Here is a 20,703-nt window from a genome sequence, read left to right on the forward strand (position 1 = left end):
CCTTCTCCAATTGGAGTGACCACCCACTACAGGCATCTCATTGGACGACTGTTTTGACCGATTTGTGTTTCAGACAGAGGGACTTTCTAATGTCTTAAAATAAAGCTGTTGTCGCAGGGGATTTCTTGCCCTCGGTCCACAGTTCTTTCGTCTTCCTCTCTTGCAGCAGATGAGGAGTCTCTTAACTTCCCTGGCACTTAGTGTGAAGAATTTTTCTTAAGGACCCAGGCAATGCTAGAAGTGGCATCTTTCATGTTAAAGAGTAGAGACTTTGTCATCAGAAGGAGCTGAGCTGAAAGTTCAGTCCCACAGCTTACTAGCTACGTGACCTTGAGCACCACTTATCTATGATTGAAGCCTCATTTCATTGGGTGTAAAATGAGAGTAATAATGGTACCTACCTTTACCATCCTACGCTGCTTAAGGATGCTTTGGGCGACAATGGATTACAGGTGTGATGGTGGGCCCATAAGATTATAAGGCATTCTGAGCAAAAAGATTGTTCGCGATGTTGAAAGAAAAGGCTGCAATGACAAAAAAATGTTGAATTTACTACTAGCTCCGGTGGAGACCCAGCATGCAGTCCACCTCCATGGGATTCCCTGGGCCTAGATTTGGTAAGAAAGCACAAGGAGTGAGATGAAGAGGACGGGAGTCCAGGAGCGGGGTGCCAGCCATGGTATGTGCAGGAACACGCACACATATACACACACCTGCACATACAAACACACACACACACGTGCACTTGCACTCATGAGCACAAACTTACTTCCCTCCATTTTTCTTATATACTCTCAAACTCCTCCCCGCTCTCTTCTCTCCCCCACTCCTTTTATTTCTCATCATAAGCTATATCTCTCGGTGTCTTTTTGGATCTCTTCTTTTTCTTTCTCTCCCATTCCCTTTTTCCTTCTCTAGGCACTTGGGGTCTCTTGCTATTACTCAAATATTTCGAACTCATTTCTGCCTCAGGGCCTTTGTACTTATTTTCTCTCTGCCTGCAAGTCTCTTTCCTTAGAGACTTGGAGAAAGGAATCATATACCTTGTTTAGCTCTCTTCTTCAATATAACTTCCTCCATGTGGTCTTTGCCGGCCTCCTGAGCTACTACAGCACCTGACACTCACTGTCTCCTTTCCCTGCTTTATTTTCTATATCAACATTTACTGATATCAAAATTACCTGTTCATTTAAATGTCAATTTCCTTCCCTCCCCTAATGTATCCATCTCCCCTGATAGTCATGAGGACAAACTATATGTCTGACCCACTGCTCTAACAGAGCCTGAAATTTGTAGTTGCTTCACAATCATTTCTTGGATGAATGTTGAATAATTAGTATGTGTCTCTGGAAATAAATCTTTAGGGGCCATATCCTTGAAACCAATTCCCAGAACCTCATTCTTCATAATCTTCATAATAGCAGATATTATTTATACCCTGCCATATAAGGCAAGCTCAGATAAATTAAGTAACTTGCCTCGGGGCATAAAGCTAATATGTGGCAGAGCCAATGGGTATTTGAACCCTAGTATCCATCCTTCTGCCCCACTCTGATGGATGTCTGGTATCCTAGAGATATGGTGACCAAATTTCCCACCGTCAAAAGTCAAGGTGTTCCACTCTCAAAAGTCATGCTATATCAATAAATTAGGATACTACACAGAAGTAAAAAGAAATAAGCTATGGCAACATACAACAAAATGGTGGATCTCATTGGTATGATGTTGAATAAAAGAAGCCAAATCCAAAAGACTCTAGAGCAGTCCCATGTATATGGAGTTCAACAAGAGGCAAAGCAGACAATGATGATAAAAGTCAAGTTATGCCTGCTTCTGGGCCTGGCAGAAGGCACAAGACAACCTCATTAGAAATGTCCTGTGTATGTGTGTACATATGTCAAAATCTCCAGATGTACACTTAAGGTTTCTATACTTTACTGTATGCATGTTATACTTTAATAACATAACAAAATTGAACCAAATTTGAAGCATAAAAATGTCAAGGTATTTATAGAAACAATGGGCTAGAGCAGGTTAAATTAGGATGACCTGGAAAATTCAGGAGACGTGGTGCCCACAGTTAAAGAAAACCTAACAGACAGTCCAGATGGGAATTCACAATTGTCTCCGTGGCTGACAGCTGACGGAAAGATGGAACTAACCTCTGCCATCTGTCTGAAACCAACTCTAAAAGAGCTGAGCCACATAAAAATTTAGAGAAGTGTCTTGTTTTTCCCCTGCCTGGTTTGCCTCAGTCCCACTTCTTGAATTTAATGAAGCACTTTCTCCTCAGATCTGGTTTTTCTCCTGACCACCTTACTTTCTCTCAAACAGCCACGAGAGATGAGCAATGCCTATCAAACCTGAATCATGTTTGGCACGAAAATAAGCTTGTGTTACTGCTGTTTGTCTTTGGAATTATCTTACATTAAAAGGATTACAGTGACAGCAGCAAGTCTTTTTCTTTTTGAAAAATAAAAAGTCATAAAAATGCCAAGGGATTTATGCATGGAAAGATCCAAGAGACCAAATGGGCTGTATCAGTCTTTATTAAAGGAACAGCCACTCCGTGTGAAGAAACTGGAGGTCTGGATTCTTTAGGGAGAGGGTTTGTGTGACTGTAGCCGGGTGGAGGTGACCTCAGGGTCTTAAGAGACAAGTTATGAATAGGCGACCTCCTTGAAAAACTTTGATAAATGGCATTTCTGCAAATGCCAAATCAAAGGACAAGATCCCTTTCCCCTGCAAAGGGGGCTGAGCGAGTCATGCATCTGGACGCTCTGGCATGCCTGGCAAATGAAGTCATCCGAGCCTCTAAAGGGAGTTGTGTCTGAGGTTGAGGCTTGTTTACGGAAAAATGAGTTTCAGGGCTTGTCTTTGCTTAAGCGCAAAGCCTTGTGGGCTGCGGGTACATTGGTTGTTCTCTACAAAGTGGTCCTTGTCCTCAGGAACAAGTGTCCTGATTCCTGGCCTCGGTGTGGAGCTCAAGGGTTTGGCCTATCAGTTTTCTTCATTTCCTGTGGGCTCGGCCACCGCCCCGTCTCAAAGGGCAGCTTTTTAAACTGCACCCTCTGCTCACTTGGACGCTGGTCCCTCATCCGAATAAGGAAGCCAAGAAACACATGAAGTGTATATGGGCTGGAAGCAGGAAAAGGTGGCAAGAAATGATGTGGCTATTTTACAGCATCACTAGCCTCATTCAGACCCCTCTCCGCATGCACAGACATCCCATAAAAGTATTGAGTGGCCTCTCTCCCCCTCTCAGGAATAGACTGAGCTTTTAGAGACCCTGGGACAGATTGCTCTTCAAACTTGATTCTGTGCAACGTCCTATGTCCTATTCCCACGTTATTCTCTTTCAGGAGAAACTAATTACTTATTGCCATTTTCTGCCTTCATCAACAGCATTATGTAAAAGTAGGACGAGATTATATAAAAATTAATAGACTTTTAATTATGTTTCTTTACTCCAAGTCTCTGGAGAGCTCAGCATTTCCAGGATAAACTTGACGTGATGCTGGAGGACTTGAATTACTGTTGATATTCAGAGGGCGGGAGAATGAACTAAAATATCAGAAATGGTGAGGGCAGCTGTGGCAGGAAGGATTGGGCAGTGTCTATCAAACACGTTATAATGTGTGGACTCTTTTCCCCTCTTCTTATTTTGGAAAACTTTTGTACTTTCTCCAAGGTATGCATGGTGAAAGCAAGTCTAAAGAAACTTCCATTGCTCTGTGCCTCTTCCTTTAGACTCTTTACATTTGTAAATAACAGGAAATATGTTTAGGGGTGGGGATGAGAAAGAAGGGTGGAGGAATTTGCATTGTTACACAATGAGGCCATCAGTGAGAATCACTCTTTCTATGGGGAACATCTTGGTGAGCTTTCTCCATTACCCTCGCTCAGTAACGTGATGGATCACCAAAGGAGGGGACATGTCTGAGAAAGGGAGTCTTTCCTTAAAGCTCATGAGGATATCCAATTGAATCAAAATATCTCCTGTCCAGTGAGATGCACAGTGTTCATAGAGCCAGGGAGGCTGGCAGACTTCATTAGGCTCACCCACGTCCTCTGGCGTGGACTCTGGTCTACTGAGCAATTCTGCCTCAGTTAAAGTCCCTCTGTGCCCCTGGTCGGCTGGGTGACCCTGGGTAAGTTTTGAATCTCTCCAGGGCTCAGTTTCTTCATCTGTCAACTGCAAATACTGAATGTAGCTATCTCACAGGGTGATTCTGAGGAGCAAACAAGTGAAAGCATACATAAAAGCAACTGGCACTTAATAAACGCTTATTATGATGATTTGGGGACTTGAAGGATGAATAAGAGCTCGGTAGACATACAAGCATCAGAGAACAACTGAAAGAAATTCTAGTCATGAAGAATCTTCTCTGTAATCTGATTTCTAATTCTGGCTGTCCCACTTAGGAGATGTGTTCTTTAGTGAAATCTTAAGTCTAGGAGCCTCAGTTTTCTTGTCTGTGAATGAAGATAATACCACCTAATGTGAATAGAAATAATGGTGCTGTGCAAACTCTAAAGTCCCTATAAATATAAGAGTGGTTACTGCCCCAAACACAGGAAGCCACTTAGATAAAAAAAGAATAAGAGGGCGAGGACATTGTTCCCTTTAGACACAAGCAATTTACTTTATTTCTCTGAGCCTCCATTTTCTTATCTGAAAAATGATATTACATTGTCCATCAGGTATCTTGTGGGGATTCAGAGGTTGTTTATGCAAAGAGTTGCCCCAGGCTGACCCATGGTAGATGCAGCAAATATTCATTTTCTTCTTCCCTTTCCTTCTTTTCCTCCTAACTTTAAGAAATTTCTTGAAAATTAAATTCAGGAAAAGCTAAAGCCTGAAGGGCATTATGTCTGTGTTCCCAGGCTGCCAGTGGAAGCTGCTCCTCAGGTAGGTCAGAGAGGACACAGGGAGGGGCTGCAGGGCCAGACTTTCCAGGCTGTACAAACATGTTTTGCTCCTGGCGATGTCTGCTCCAAGTTGACAGGAGACTGCACAATGGTGTCCCCGAGATCAGTCTGAGGTGACTCTCCCACAGAGAAGTGTCACAGGGGGCTCCCAGAACTGGCAGCTGCCATTGATTCCAAATAAGTCTGTCTTCCACAGAAGTGCAAGCAGCTTACAAGGGAAAGAGAAATGAGATCACGTGATTTCCAGTGCACATGGACAGGAAGCCAGACAGAGCACGTGATGTTCTGATCCATGTGGGCTCATAAAACATGCCTCTACCCCCCTGCATGTGCCATGTACTCAGGGGAAGCACAGGAGGGTAGAAGAAGACACTATCCAGGATTAGGGCTAGTCAGGCCAAGGCTGCCCTCTGGCTTGACCTGTGGCTTCTCATGTCCCCTGGGGGACCAGTTAGGGCACAGGAGGTACTTAACTGCTCTGAGAAGCTGGAAAAATGAGATAGTAGCGATAAGAGCCCCTAGTGACTCTGCCACTTATTTTGTGCCCTTGAGTAGTGTGGGTCCCTGTGCTTTCTCCATCACAGACTGAGAGGCTGTGATGAGATACTCTATGGTCCCTTTAGCTCTTCTTTTCTACGATTCTGTGATGCTCAGTCTCTGTGTCCCTCACACTCACAAGGAAAAGGAATGGATCTCTTGAATGGGCAAATATTTTTATTGAAAGTTATTATCAGCAGCATGAATAGCTCATTAGCAAGTTTTAAAGGGTTAGATGGCACTTGAATCTATCCTAAAGGACAGTGAATCTACTTCGATCCATGTGCTGAGATTTGGAAGGCCTTGCACGGTGTTTTAGACCTCCACTGAAAACATGGCAGCTGAGAGTCCTGAATGGGGAAACAAATGAGCCTGGATGGACACCCTCCCCACCCCCCCCCCCCGCCGCCCCCCTGCCCACACTCTGTTCTTTCCAAGTCACACAAACTCTAACAAGTGGTTCAACCTCTCTGAGGCTGAACTTCTCATCTGGAAAGTGGGAATAATAATAACCTCATAGGATGATTGGAGGTTTAAATGAGAGAAAAGTATACTAAGCACAGAGCACAGTGTTCTAAAACTGAATTCACTTTCTCCAATATTTTCTTTTTTTGTTTCCTATTTTGATAAATGTCTTTGCCATCAAAATCAAAACCTCAGAGTTCTTGTTCTTTCTTATTCTTTCCCTCTGCTCCAACACCAAATCAAATCCTGTTTATTTGGCATTCTAAATTCCTCTTTATCTCTATACTATCTCTAGTCCAGCCCAGTTTACACCTTTCTACCTCTACTTCTATCTCTACCTTTATCTCTACCTCTATCTCTACCTCTACCTCTACCTCTACCTCTACCTCTATCATCTCTATCTCTATCTCTATCTCTATCTCTATCTCTATCTCTATCTCTATCTCTAACTCTAGATCTAGTTCCAGTTCTATCTCTATCTCCTAACTTATTAAAACCTCCTAACTCATTTTCTACCTCTAATCTTACCCTTCAAGTCTCATCTTCTCTTTGCTATACCAGATCATAATTAATCCTGTTAGAAATGTGCTAGAAATGTGGAATGGCACAACAGCAAGAAAGATCCAAGCCAAGGTTTACAGAGCAGTGTCTGAGAGTTTTGAAATGTATTCATTAAGAAACAACAGGGTAAAAATCACTTGGAAACAAAAGTCACAGTGACCTTAGTATGATTCATGAAGTGAAAAACTGCAGTATTTTCTCCATCTTTTCTTATATGTAAACATCTCTTTTTTTCTCTTTCCCTCCATGACACTGTACACTTAGATAATTATATGCTTGAGTCTATTCATCTTAAAAGCAGTATTTCACATATAAATATTTGAAAAAGCAGGAAAATTAGAAAGTCCACCATGCATATGCCACTCTAAATTACTTGCTGGTTAATTTTATGTATTTCTAGTTTAAGATACTTGCAGGTTAAAGCCAGTTCATATATACACTGAGTGGCCAGATTATTATGACCACCCCATCAGTACTTCGTTGGGTCACCTTTTGCCTTCAATACTGCAACGATTCTTCTTGGCATTGACTCCACAAGATGCTGAAAGGTGATGAGAAGAATCAGGCATGAATAGCACTGTCCAGTTCTGTGAGATGTGATGGTTGTGGAACCAGCTGCCTGATGGCTCTTTTAACTTCGTCCCACAAATGCTCAATTGGATTGAGATCTGGTAATTGTGGGGGCCACCTAAGCAAAGTAAAGTCTCCCTCGTGTTCTTGAAACCACTCCTGCACAATACGAGCACCATGGCATGGCGCATTGTCTTGTTGGAAGAAGCCATCTCCATTGGAATACGCCATCAACATGATAGGATGAACTTGATCAGCAATGATACTTAGGTATATTGTGCTATTCAGACGTTGTTCCACACGAATTAAAGGGCCCAAATCATACCAGGAAAACATGCCCCAAACCATAACACTGCCCCCACCAGCTTGAAGGGTTGTACTCATGCATGTGGGGTGCATGCTTTCATGCTGTTTCTGCGAAATTCTCACTCTGCCATCTGCATGATGCAACTGGAAACGTGATTCATTGACCACATGACTTTTTTCCAATGCTCGACTGTCCAGTCCTTGTGTTCCTGTGCTAATTGGAGACGTTTTATCTTGGTAACTGCAAACAGCAAAGGTGTTCGAACAGGCCTTCGGCTTCCATATCCCATACGATGCAGTGTACGGCTAATTTGCCTACAAACGTCAGGTGGTCATAATAAACTGGCCACTCAGTGTATATTACATAATATTATCAATTATTATATATTATTATGTATACCAAATATTATACATAATATTATACATAATATATACATATATATCATAGCATCAGTATACAAATAAACAAGGCTGAAAATAATTCATATTTGCTGATGAGAGAAGTAAAAATATGCGCATACTTTGGAGTACATGTTTTTATCACTATGAAACATTTTTAGGAAAGGGAAGGCCTACTTTTCCACTGTGTACAGCAGGAGTTGGCAAACGTTTTCTGTAAAGGGCCAGATAATAAGTATTTTTTTTAATATATTTTTATTGATTTTTTACAGAGAGGAAGGGAGAGGGACAGAGAGCTAGAAACATCGATGAGAGAGAAACATCGATCAGCTGCCTCCTGCACACCCCCCACTGGGGATGTGCCCGCAACCAAGGTACATGCCCTTGACCGGAATCGAACCCGGGACCCTTCAGTCCGCAGGCCGACGCTCTATCCACTGAGCCAAACCGGTTTCGGCTAATAAATATTTTAAAATTTCAGGCCATACAATCTGTCTCAACTACTCAACTCTGCCACTGTAGCACAAAACAAGCCATAGAACAGCGGTTCTCAACCTGTGGGTCGCAACCCCTTTGGGGGTCAAACGACCCATCGGAAAACACAGATATTTACATTACAATTCATAAAAGTAGCAAAATTACAGTTATGAAGTAGCAACGAAAATAATTTTATGGTTGGGGAATCACCACAACATGAGGAACTGTATTAAAAGGTCACAGCATTAGGAAGGTTGAGAACCACTGCCATAGAAGTTTTATAAATATACTAGAGGCCCGGGCACGAAATTCGTGCACTCGGGGGGGGGGGGGGTCCCTCAGCCCACCCTGTGCCCTCTTGCAGTCCAGTAGCCCTCAGGGGATGTCCAACTGATGGCTTAGGCCCGCTCCCCCTAAGCCAGCAGTCAGACATCCTTAGTGCTGCTGTGGAGGCAGGAGAAGCTCCCGCAACCGCTGTTGTGCTCACCAGCCATGAGCCTGGGTCAGGGCTTCCGGGTGAGCGGCTGACAACCAGGAGGCAGCTCCTGCATTGAGTGTCTGCCCCTGATGGTCAGTGCACGTCATAGTGACCTGGTCGTTCTGCTGTTCGGTCGATTCGCATATTAGCCTTTCATTATATAGGATGACTCGGCTCAGTTCCAATAAAACTTTATTTCCCAAAACAGGCTGTAGGCTGGATTTGTCCCATAGGCCATCATTTGCTGATCTGTGGAAGATTTGCTGATCCCTGGTATAGAAGGTAAATACTTATTTAAATAACTAGAGGCCCAGTGCACAAAATTCGTGCATGGGGGCGGGACATGTCTCTCAGCCCAGCCTGCACTGTCTCCAATCCCAGATTCCTCGGGGGTATCCAACTGCCGGTTTAGGCCTGATTCTAAACTGGCAGTCAGACATCCTTCTTGCAATCCAGGACCATTGGCTCCTAACCATTTACCTGCCTGCCTGCCTAATGCCCCCAACAGCTCTCCCCTGCTGGACAGGTCACCCCCAACTGCCCTCCCCTGCCGGCCTGATCGCCCCTAAATGCCCTCCTCTGCTGACCTGGTTGCCCCCAACTACCCTCTCCTGCCAGCCTGATCACCAGTAACTCCCTGCCAGCCTGATCACCCCTAACTGCCTCTGCCACGGCCCCCAGCACCATGGCTTTGTCTGGAAGATGGCCGGTCAACCTGGTCTAATTAGCATATTACCTTTTTATTAGTATAGATGTTTGCTTGCTATATACACTTATGCTGGATATTTTCTGTTTTCCAGATCCACTTGCCATCCTTCCTCATAGTGCTTTCTGTAGGGAAAGTTGACTTCTATGGATCCATCACTGGACAACCTTACCCCCTACTCAAGGCTTCTGCTTGAGTTTGGACAACAGGAAGAGTTTTTAGAAAAGTAGAAGGCAGGCAAAGAATAAGAACAAGGTATGTAGTCTCCTGGCTTCCTCCATGCTGAGTTAACACATGTTGGCTATGTCCCTGTATCAAAGGTCAAAGCTCTGGTTCTGGTGGCTTCTTAAAATTACAGAGAGGCTCGCAGCATTCTGTGTTGTACACTCATCATGCTTTTGGGTGCTAACAGCTTCCTGCTGCTGGTAGCTTCTTAATATTCCCCATTGGTTTCCCTTAAAACAAAGTAATTCCTAGTCTCCCTCGGTAAATAATCCCTTTAGTAAATTGCCTTGAACTATTTCATTGGAATGTGTCATCTGCTTCCTGTCAGGAACTTTGATTTAGTAAACTTTTTTCTTCAAATAACTTTAAAACTTTGTAATATCAAGATACTATTGTATATATTACACAGAGGTCAGTTAATGTTAAACAAAACAAAATAAAATCCTACTTTTAGTTCATCAGACACTAAAACAAGGCACTTAACCGTGGTCACCAGGTTCTATCTCCTTTTTATTGCTTATGTTAACACCCTTCAAAAGCTACACAGCATTCATGACAGGATCTAAAAACCCTTAGCTGCCCAAATCACTGACAAGATTATGCTGCCTCCTACCTACCTCCATCCTGCCATATGCAATTCAAAATAAAAGCAATGTTAAAACATTAAACAAGTATAAGAAAACCAATATTTGGGAGGGGGGTTCCTAAAATACTACAATTATACTTAAAAATTTTACAAACCATTTCAAAATAAAACCTTTACCCTTCTCCTGATTCATTGGTATCCTAAGCATATACCTGATCTGCCCATTGGGAAATTCAGCATTGCCCTATAGCTTAAAGGCCGAACTCCTCATCATGGAAATAAGAATTCATGATGATCTGGTTTCTGCCTACCTCTCCAGTATCCTCTCCTGCCATGGCAGCCTCTATTCTTTGTGCTTCGGGCACCTATGGTCATGCAGACTCTGCGATGGGAACTAAGGTCTTTATGAATGGGAGGTCCTGGAGCTGTGCAATGTGGCAACTTGATTTCAGCCATAGTTAACTGCATGTATCCATTCCTAGCTCTATCCCCTACACACACACACACACACACACACACACACACACACACATACACACACACACAGTGCAAGTTCAAGTCTGTGATTTTGTTCATGCTTCTACATTATGTGAAATGCCTCCACTTCCCCCCTTGGCAACCAGGTCCTGTTCACCAGGTTAATCCCTGCTATTCTTTGAGCCTCAACTCAGACATCCTTACCTCCAAGCAGCCTCTCCTGAGTGCCTCTCTCCTTGGCTCATCCCCCGCTGGCTTCCAGCAGCATATTTCACACTGGTCTTCTGATGTTCCTCTTTATCACTAGACTGTACAAATTACAAGGGCAAATATTATTTCTTTTTCATCTTCTGCCTCTTTGGCTTGATGAACATAATTATTTCAAGTTCTTTGTAACATGGCCTCCAAAAGTTACAACCCAAGTAGCTAAAGTCATTCTTCAAAAATGTATAAAACTGTCAGAAAACCCTTAGTATTCTTTCATTTTCTATTCCCAGCACAGGTGGTTCAATCCCAATCCTCAGATATTCATATATACCAGGGTTTTCCAGGACTTTCTCAAGCATAAAAATCTCTTCTTGGATTTTGCCATGCTTAGGTTGAACTGGTTCAAGACTTCCCTTTGCTCATTAAAATTCCTTCTTTCTTTGTAGCAAACTCTTCAACCCAGCTCTCTGGCAGTTGATTCGATGAATCTAACATTTCTAAGAGGGTGTGGTAACCATTTTAGGTGGTATTTTAATCTTTATAATTATTTTATAACCTATAGATATAATTTATTTTTATAACCTACATAACTAGGATATCAAATCAGTAATTTCATAGTTATTGTTAGGAGGGGGGCTAAAATAAGGGTAAAATGAAGTAGTTTAATTAAACAAATATTAAGTAAGAATACTAATAACACAAAAATATGGTAAAAATCAAGAAGAGGAATCTTCAATTATGATGGTCAGTTGTTGTTTTCTTAATATATTTTTATTGATTTCAGAGAGGAAGGGAGAGGCGGGGAGAGATAGAAACATCCATGATAAGAGAAAAATCATTGATTAGCTGCTTCCAGCAAGCCCCAACTGTAGAGTGAGCCACAACCCGGGCATGTGCCCTGACTGGGAATCGAACCATGACCTCCTGGTTCATAGGGTGATGCTCAACCAGCGAGCCATGCCAGCCTGGCATGATGGTCAGTTCTAAGTGCCAGTTTCATTTGGCTATCAAATCCTAATCAAATACTAGTCCAGCTGCTGCTGTGAAGGTTTTTTTTTAGATATAACTAACATTACACTCAGTTGACTTTAAGGAAGAGATTATCCTCATAATTTGATTGGGCCTGATCCAATTAGTTGAAAAGCTTTAAAGGCAGAATTGAGGTATCCCTGGCAGGGAAGAAATTCTATCTGTAGGCCACAGTATCAGCTCTTTCTCAAGAGTTCCAGCTGACCTTGACATGATGGCCTGTCATCAGATTCCAAATATGTATAGTCAGCACCTACAGTTGCCAATTAAGTAAGGTAGAGATGATAGATGATAGATAGATAGATAGATAGATAGATAGATAGATAGATAGATAGATCGGCAGACAATCTTACTGGTTTTGTTTCTCTGGTAGAACACTGAATGACCTATCAAATGACTAAAATTTTGCTTGAGTTTTTACTGCCTGAGTTCACTGCATATTAATTCTGCCTGGAAACAATGCTTAAAATGAGCACTAGCCTTCCATGTTTAGTGTTGCTGTAAACAAAATTTGAGATATTAGTATTTACACCTTGATAAATGACTTTCCTCCACTCTTCTTCCACCTTCTCTATTTGCATTAGCTTATGGACTCGCTGTCTCTGCCAAGTATATCAGATGGGACAGGAAGAGTAATATATTTCAGCTGACATATATGACCTGACTCAGTAAAACGGCACTGGTACTTGATATTCATGGGAGCTGTCAAAGTAGAGGTGCTTCTTAGAATCCTGGTATCCTATAGTAGTTAGGCCCTTGCATTAAAATAATCTGGAGGGGCGTGTGTGTGTGTGTGTGTGTGTATGTGTGTGTGTGTGTGTGTTTAGTTAAAAATAGGATTTTCTAGACCCCCATATCCATTCTACTAAATCAAAACATCTTACAGAGGCCCACAGGACCTTCATTTTTTCAAGCTCACAGCATGATACTAACGTTTAAAAACTAATGCCTGAGGAGTCTCATAGAGAGCACATGCAGAATGGTTGTAGCTTTGTATTTTTTCAATTTTTAAATTCTGTACTGGATTATATTTGAGAAATACAATCTATTACAGCTATAAGAACCCCAAAGTGTAGAACTCACTGAACTAGTCTGTGACAGGTTGAATTAGTTCTCTCCCTCTATGTCTTCATGGATGGGCTATAGTTCAATACCCCTTGACTTTTGGATTGGTCATGTGGTATAGCCAATGGCAGGTGAGGGCAGAATTGATCTGTACCAGGTAGACCTTCAGTGCAAAGCATTATCATGGTGCTAGCTACATGACACCTAGTCTAATGCCCTAATTTTACAGAGGAAGTAAAAAGCAAAGTGACTATCTTAAGGAGCCTTAATCCAAAGAAATAACTCAAAATGGCAGGATTTTCACAGCAAGCCAGAAGATGGACAAATTGAGAAAAAGGTTTTCACACTCTTTTTTCCAATTACCCAAAGCAGACCACCATCCTCAGGTCGATGAACCTTTGGAGTAGCAGCTTTGGTCTCTTCCAGAAAGCGTCATATATCATGCTCAACCAAGGAAACAACTGAAGTTCAATGAGACCTTAGGCTCTTCAAGGGGGGAACTTGGTGTCTTTTCACCTCCTCGGCTGACCTCAGCTCAGCTTCTCTCAAAAAATCATGCACTGCCTATTGGCATGAAAACAAATTGGCACGAAATGTTTTTTGTCTTGACCATGGCAATTTCTTTTTAAAACCAGCTATTAAAATGTATGAATCCAAATGCCTTTATTGAATGTCCCAAGACAGAGTCTTGCTGCCTATTGGGCAAATGCCTATGGTAGTTAATTTGACACAGGGAATTAAGAGTGGAACTGTTTATTATATTAGAACCCAATTAATACTCAGACTTGGAATTGCTCTGTAAAACTCAAGAGTGTCCACACTAAGTGACTGGCAATACGCTGTAGAAGATATTACAAAAGGAATCTACATGCTCATGATAACCTAAAGGACACCTTTTCTGTACATGTCAGAGCCTAGTGCTTTCAATGACCACAGTATTTCTTAGAAACTGTTTTGCCAGATATCTTGAATTCAGGCCTAAGCATTCTGCTCATTCACAGCCACATGGTGGGCTCAGTGCTAAAGGGACATTAACATTGCAGTGTCCTTGTACAAGGCTCAGACTACTCAATGTTAAAAAGAAAAAGAAACAAAAAAAGATAAACATGATTCCAGGCACATTCCGTGCCTCATCTCCATGGTCCAGTTCCTGTTATCCATCAAGGAGGTTTTAAAATAGTCCGCGTTTTTCAGTCTTGCAAAGTCAACAGTACTGGAAAGTTGGCAGGTATACTTGTTTAAACAAAGCTCCCAAGTTTTCTGCTGGCAGGTGTTTCCAGAGTTCTTGGAGCACAATTCTTTGGATAGGATATTTGCCAATATACATAGCAACAGGGGAAGAAAAGTATTTTCCTTTGCCATAGTGGAGACACCAAAATGCCTTAGATGCAAAGCTAGATATTCAGATCAAGGGCTTATGTGGGCTCTAGGTCAAGGAATAAATAATAACAAAATCCACATCTCTCTGTCCAGAAGTCTGGTGGGCTTCAGAGTGAGATAGGGCAGCCTGTGCTCCCTAGCCATCTCTGTACAGTTTGGCCCAATGAGTTTGATTTTCTCTTTTTTTGTCAATTCCCCAGACTCCTGAAGGTGCCATTCTTAAGCTTTCAGCTAATTCAGCTTGAAACTGAGGCAGGGGGTGGCAGGCTTGAAATTTAATATGATGAAGGCAGAACAGGTAAGATTTTATTCTTTCCCCATTCGCCCCTGGGCATCGATTTTAGTTACTCTTAAATCCAGCTTTTCAAAATTGAAACCTGGGACTGCTTTAAAAGCACATGTCTGGTTTTATAATCCATTCCTTGGCAGTTGGGCTAATTCATATTTGCTGCCGTTAGATTCCTTCCCTTAGCCGTTCAATTAAACTCTGAACATACGTGCTGGAATTCCACAAGAGAGAAGTAATCCCTTGTCTCTCACCCTGAACCGAATGAAAATAAATAGATTTTTTTTTCTTACAGCAAGACCAAACTCTGAGAAGGAGAAACATAAGCATGGAAGGAAAAGGTTTGGGGCACAAGTTTTTAAACCTCAAAGGAAGTCCAAATATTTCTGGCTTAGAAAGTATTTAATGGTCATTAAATTATAACCCAGAGAAAATTAAGTTTCAAATCCTGCCTAAAAAATTTAGAATATTAGCCATTACTAAGAGTTATTTTAAGCCATTCCTTCCTTAGTTACTTGGTAGGGGTGAGTGTGTCCTGGATTTAAGTTCTTTCTTTCTTGTACTAATTGGCCTTTTCTGGGGTTCACTTCATGCCTCTTTGTTATCCCTTTTTTCAATCTCCCTCATTTTATCTTGTCATTTAACAAATTTGGAAGCTTCTTTACAAATTTCATAACAAAGATACCCTTTAAGGATGTTTTGTGTTTAGAATGGGTCTTTTCAGTCAAGTGGGCCTTTTCATGGATATAGCTGAGGCTATCTATACTAATAAAAGGGTAATATGCTAATTAGACCAGGAGACCTTCAGGATGTCCTTCCAGACAAAGCCATAGGGCTGAGGCAGAGGCGGGGCCGAGGCAGAGGCGGTTAGGGGTGATCAGGCCGGCAGGTGGGGCAGTTGGGGATGAGCAGGCCGGTAGGGGGGGGCAGTTGGGGGCAAGCAAGCCAGCAAGGGGGTCAGTTGGGGGCGAGCAGGCTGGCAGGCAGAGTGGTTAGGGGCGATCAGGCAGGCAGGCAGGTGAGCGGTTAGGAGCCAGTGGTCCTGGATTGCGAGGGGAATGTCCGACTACCAGTTTAGGCCCAATCCCACCTAAACTGGCAATCGGACATCCCCCGAGGGGTCCCAGATTGGAGAGGGACACCACCACCTCCCCCGCGCCATGCACGAATTTAGTGCACCGGACCACTAATTATCTCAGAAAAATCCATCAGTTTCAAAAAAGAACTAACCATTTCATTTCAGGGGGAAACTGATTTTTTCTTCATGTTAACTGTAACTACAAAAAGAAACCACATTGGTCATACTCTGAGTGTTTCATGACAAGAAGATGTTTGAAGGAATAATAGTGGTTAAAAACATAGACTTTGCTCAGACAGACCTGAGTTCAAATACCCACTTTGCCACCTCCTTGTAGGGTGTTGGAAAATGAGGCTGTTCATTCAATACTAGTTGAATCCTGGCACTGCCTCTTCCTAGCTATGAGACTTAGATAGGCTTATTAGACTCTCTGGGCTGTGCTTCTTCAAGGGTAGAATGGGCAAAATGAGTAGATATGATTGGGAGAATTTAATAAGGAAATGTATGTCAAGTGCAGATCCCAGAGAAACTCAAGATGAGAACAGCCACAAACAATGAGAAAAGTGTATTTGGCTGCAACCTGGACAACACCATATTTTTTGTTTCAACTTCCATTGTGTTTTATAATAAGTATTGGTTGTAGGAAAACTGGAAAATATAGATAAGTTTTTAAAATGAGAATTGTTTAATCACTTGTAGAACCATCAGCCAGAAATAATGACTATGGAGAGTTTGGTTAAATCCTTTCAGACTTAATTATGAAACATCCAGGTGGCATTACATTGCTCCTCAAAGGTTCCATTTCCACCTTGAAGAGTGTCTGCCTGTTCTCTGTCACCACAGGGAGTGGAGGAGGCTGTGGGAAAATTTATTTCTAGGAGATAAATTAGGAGAAAGGATCCTGAGAAGATTTCAGAGGAAATGAACCTTTATCTTTGTTTTCGCCAATGAAGAAATGTTGTGAATTCGGGCAGGATATTGTTTTCTGCCAGATCATTTTTGGAAGAGGTAATAATGCTAAGTCAGAGTTTCTCCCAGAAAGATACCAGGCCCCGAAGGAACGCTGCTGGTTAAGTTTCAGTAAGTGTGATGAATCAATATTGTGTTTATAGTTCACTCCCAATGACAAAATTGGAAAGAGAAGATAAAGCAATACCTTTTTTAATAAGTTGCCTCCCTTTCCCTTGACTAATGAAAAGTTTGTGAAAACTTTTTTTGCTGTCTCTGTGGCCTTTACTAGCAAAATCTCTGAAAAATTACTTTTTAAAAGTTTTCTCCTAAAACTTACTTGTTAATAATCTTTATATGACATCTTTAACATATTGCTTCATTCTACTTGTAATATTAACATAATAGCTACCATTTCAGGGTGCTGTGTTTGTGCAGAAAGTCTGCAAATCCAACTTTAAATTTAACAAAACTGAAGCTTGGAGAGATTAAGTAAATCAGTCAAGGAAACAGAGTTAGTGAGTGGTAGAAGTGGAGTTTAAATACAGGTCTACCACAGCCCCCAAACCATGTTCCATTCACTACTATTAAGTATCAGAGCGAGGATACCAGACCATTTCCAAAGCCGTTCTCTGCACTAGGAAAAGAAGAATTAGGTTCTGAACTTACCTTCCCCAATTTCACAGCTGTGGTCAGATTTGTTTTTAACGCTGTCTAGTTTATTAATATCTGAGGTGTGAATATGTATCACATCCTTGGGGTAAGTAGAATCATTTATAATTCTGAATTCCAGATAAACCTCAAAAATGTATTTTAACCCATACCCTGGAGTAAAGGAAGGCTCACACAGTAATAGTAAAATCACATATCTCTGATTTTGTGAGACACTGATCCCACCTTACATTTCTTCCATAGTTTTGCAAATGGTTAGAGTGTTTGTGATACATGCACTGTGAATTTTGTATGACACTAGATGTCGGCCACTTTCTCTTTGCTGTATCTAACTGTGGTGGCATCTTTAGTTCTTTATAATATAAGAAAGGTTGCCTGTCTCCAGTGGCCACCAATTAGGTTCTCATTCCTGCTGATGTCACCAAGCCATCATCTCTCAACACCACCAATGCCATACACCACCTCAGCCCAAGCTGCCAATACTAATACTGCTGACATATTGAGATCCCAAAGTCAGTGAGGCAATTAGTAGGAAGGAAATGGGGCCTGGGCTAGAGAACCACCAGAGTGATGGGCCCTGGGTATATACAAGACCCACAGGCCTCCTCAACACCAACCCACTATGCTTGAACCAAGTTACCTGTGACTGCTTGGTGATCTTTTTTAAATATTGATTTTGAGAAAAAGAGAGAAACATGGATTTGTTGTTCTACTTATTTATGCATTCATTGGTTGCTTCATGTGTCCTGATCAGAGATCCAACCTACAACCTTGGCATATTGGGACAACGCTTGAACCAACTGAGCTACCCAGCCAGGACCAGATGTGGTCTTTCTTAAGAGGCACCTCATTCTATTTTGTAAAGACTGGTTCCAAAGACAATTCCTTAAAGATAATCTCAGTTTGAGATCCCTGCTGTATACATCTGTATGTGGAACATGTGGTCCAAGGAATTCATGGGTTTGTTTGGTTTTCTCAAGCTTCTTAGTAGTAGAATTGAAACCAGAGTTTGAGTATCCTGACTCCTAATTCAGAAATGTATTCCTTTGTTTATTCGTTTATCCACTCAATAAATATATATTGAGGGCTGGTTTCATGTCAGCCACTGTAAGAGGTAATATATATGATACGCACTGGACCTTCAGAGCTCACACACTTCCCAATGGTGTGATAAGTCCTCTGTAGAGTGAAACTCAAGGTCCAGTGGGAGTTCACGTGAGGGGCTCCTAACCCGGGAAGGGCTTCTGAGCTGAGATGAACTTGAAGCTGAGCCTGAAGGATGAGGCAAAGTTAGCCAGGCTAAAGAAGAAGGGTGACTTGTAGGCAGTGGGCTGCTGAGATTGGGGAGGATAGGCAGTTGTGATCCAGTGAGTCAGAAGACAGCTGAGCACTAAACTTTCTTGCCAATAATGTTATAATAATTCCCTTTAGAAATTAAATAAATATCCATTTTCTTTTTCTTGGTAATAACACGGAATTTTAAAAACAGCAACTCCATAACACTGAGATTTCCTTGTGATTAGAATGAGGGAAAGAGGACAGGGGTTTAGCTAATGAGAAGGGTAGGATTGGAAGCAATGTTGTGACTCCAATAAGTTACTAGTATGTAAAATAACTCTTGGGGTAGATCCAGTTTCTGTGGAGCCTGAACTTTATATAGCATGGGGGATACTTTTAAAGAAAAGTAACGAAAAAAATATGTTTGTTATTTTTTCAAAGACATGACTACATGGACACACTGCAATTTGGGAGGTGTCTGGTAAAATGAAGGATTCTGAAAGTTAAGCCTCATTAGCACCATGATAAACCCCCTCCTAATGACACTATTTTAGAGAGATTACCAATAACAGTCATAAAGTCACTCAAGCCATAGGCCAGGCAGAAGGTAATTGAACTCCTCGTTTTCTTGTTTGTTTGTTATTTTTTAATAATATATTTTCTTGATTTCAGGGAGGAAGGGAGAGAGAGAGAGAGAGAGGGAGAGAGAGAGAGAGAGAGAGAGAGAGAGAGAGAGAGAGAGAGAGAGAAAGAAATAGGGAGAGAATGAATCAATGATGAGAGAGAATCATTGATTGGCTGTCTCCTGCATGCCCTACACTGGGGATTGAGCCTGCAACCAGGTACGTGCCCCAACTGGGAATCGAACTGTAATATCCTGATTCATACATTGATGCTCAACCACTGAGCCATGCTGGCTGGGGCCTGATTTTCTTAATTTCAAAACCTTCCCATTTGAATGGTCTGGGGAGTTTGGAAAAGAGAGAGGGAGAAGAGAAAATAACAGATTTATTTTTCTGCCGTGTGTGTGGGGTGTGTGTGTGTGTGTGTGTGTGTGTGTGTGTGTGTGTACTTATAACTGGAGTCCACTAAGGGGATTTTTCACGGTCAGTTCTAATGCAGTGTTCCACAAAGATTTCAACACCTTCTTAGTAAACAAAGACCACATAAACCAGAGGTGAACAGCCAAAGAGGACATGGTCTTTCAGCACTTCTATCTGAAAAACATTGCAGAGGAACTTCCCGTATTAAGTAAATGAACACATAAATCTTCCTGTGGAGACACAAGTTCTCTGTTTCTCAGGAGTGTTTCATTTGGAACAGGGCTCTTCAAGTAGGGATTGGAGAGTGAAAGGGGAGAAGAAAGGAAGGCAGGAAGGGAAGGATTGGATGGGGAACGTGGTGCACTGTTAAACTAGCCTCCAAAAAGAAAGAAAAATCCCTGATGCATATGCCAAGTTCAATTGCATAAATACCCTTACTGTGGCCGATTTCTATCAACAGATCGGCAATGATTCTCACGGAATTGGGAAGACATGAGCACCATCAGTTCTTATAGGTCAGTGAGATCCACTACAGCAGAGAGATGCCTGGATGTAAACGTTCTGTGGTCTGCTTCACGCTTCTTTGTGGAGCTACAAGAACAGACCTTTTGTTTAAAATGCATCTCAAATGTGAAAAGCAGGTGCTTTGCTTCGCCTTCAGCACCTGCAATAATATGCAGAGCATGGATTTCAGGTCCCACATGCTCTTGAGTTAACTTTGCTGGATTAAAGCATATTCAGACTCTCGTGAGTAAGGCTGGCCAGGGTTTTGTGAATTCCAGATGGGGTCCTGGCAGCTTGCTCATCAAGTTCTGCTATTAGCAGCTGCAGCCTAAGAAGTCGAGGCTTGCGGGGTGGGGTGGGGTGGCTCAAGCTTAGGGAAAGGATAGAAATAACAAGAACTATGTCACCGTTTACCAAGGACTACTTAAAATATAGTTTAATTTTGGTAGAATATGCTTAGAAATGTTTCCAACCCAAATATTTGGTTGATTGAT

The sequence above is a fragment of the Plecotus auritus genome (genome assembly GCF_963455305.1).
Source record: "Plecotus auritus genome assembly, chromosome: 6".
NCBI lineage: Eukaryota > Metazoa > Chordata > Mammalia > Chiroptera > Vespertilionidae > Plecotus > Plecotus auritus.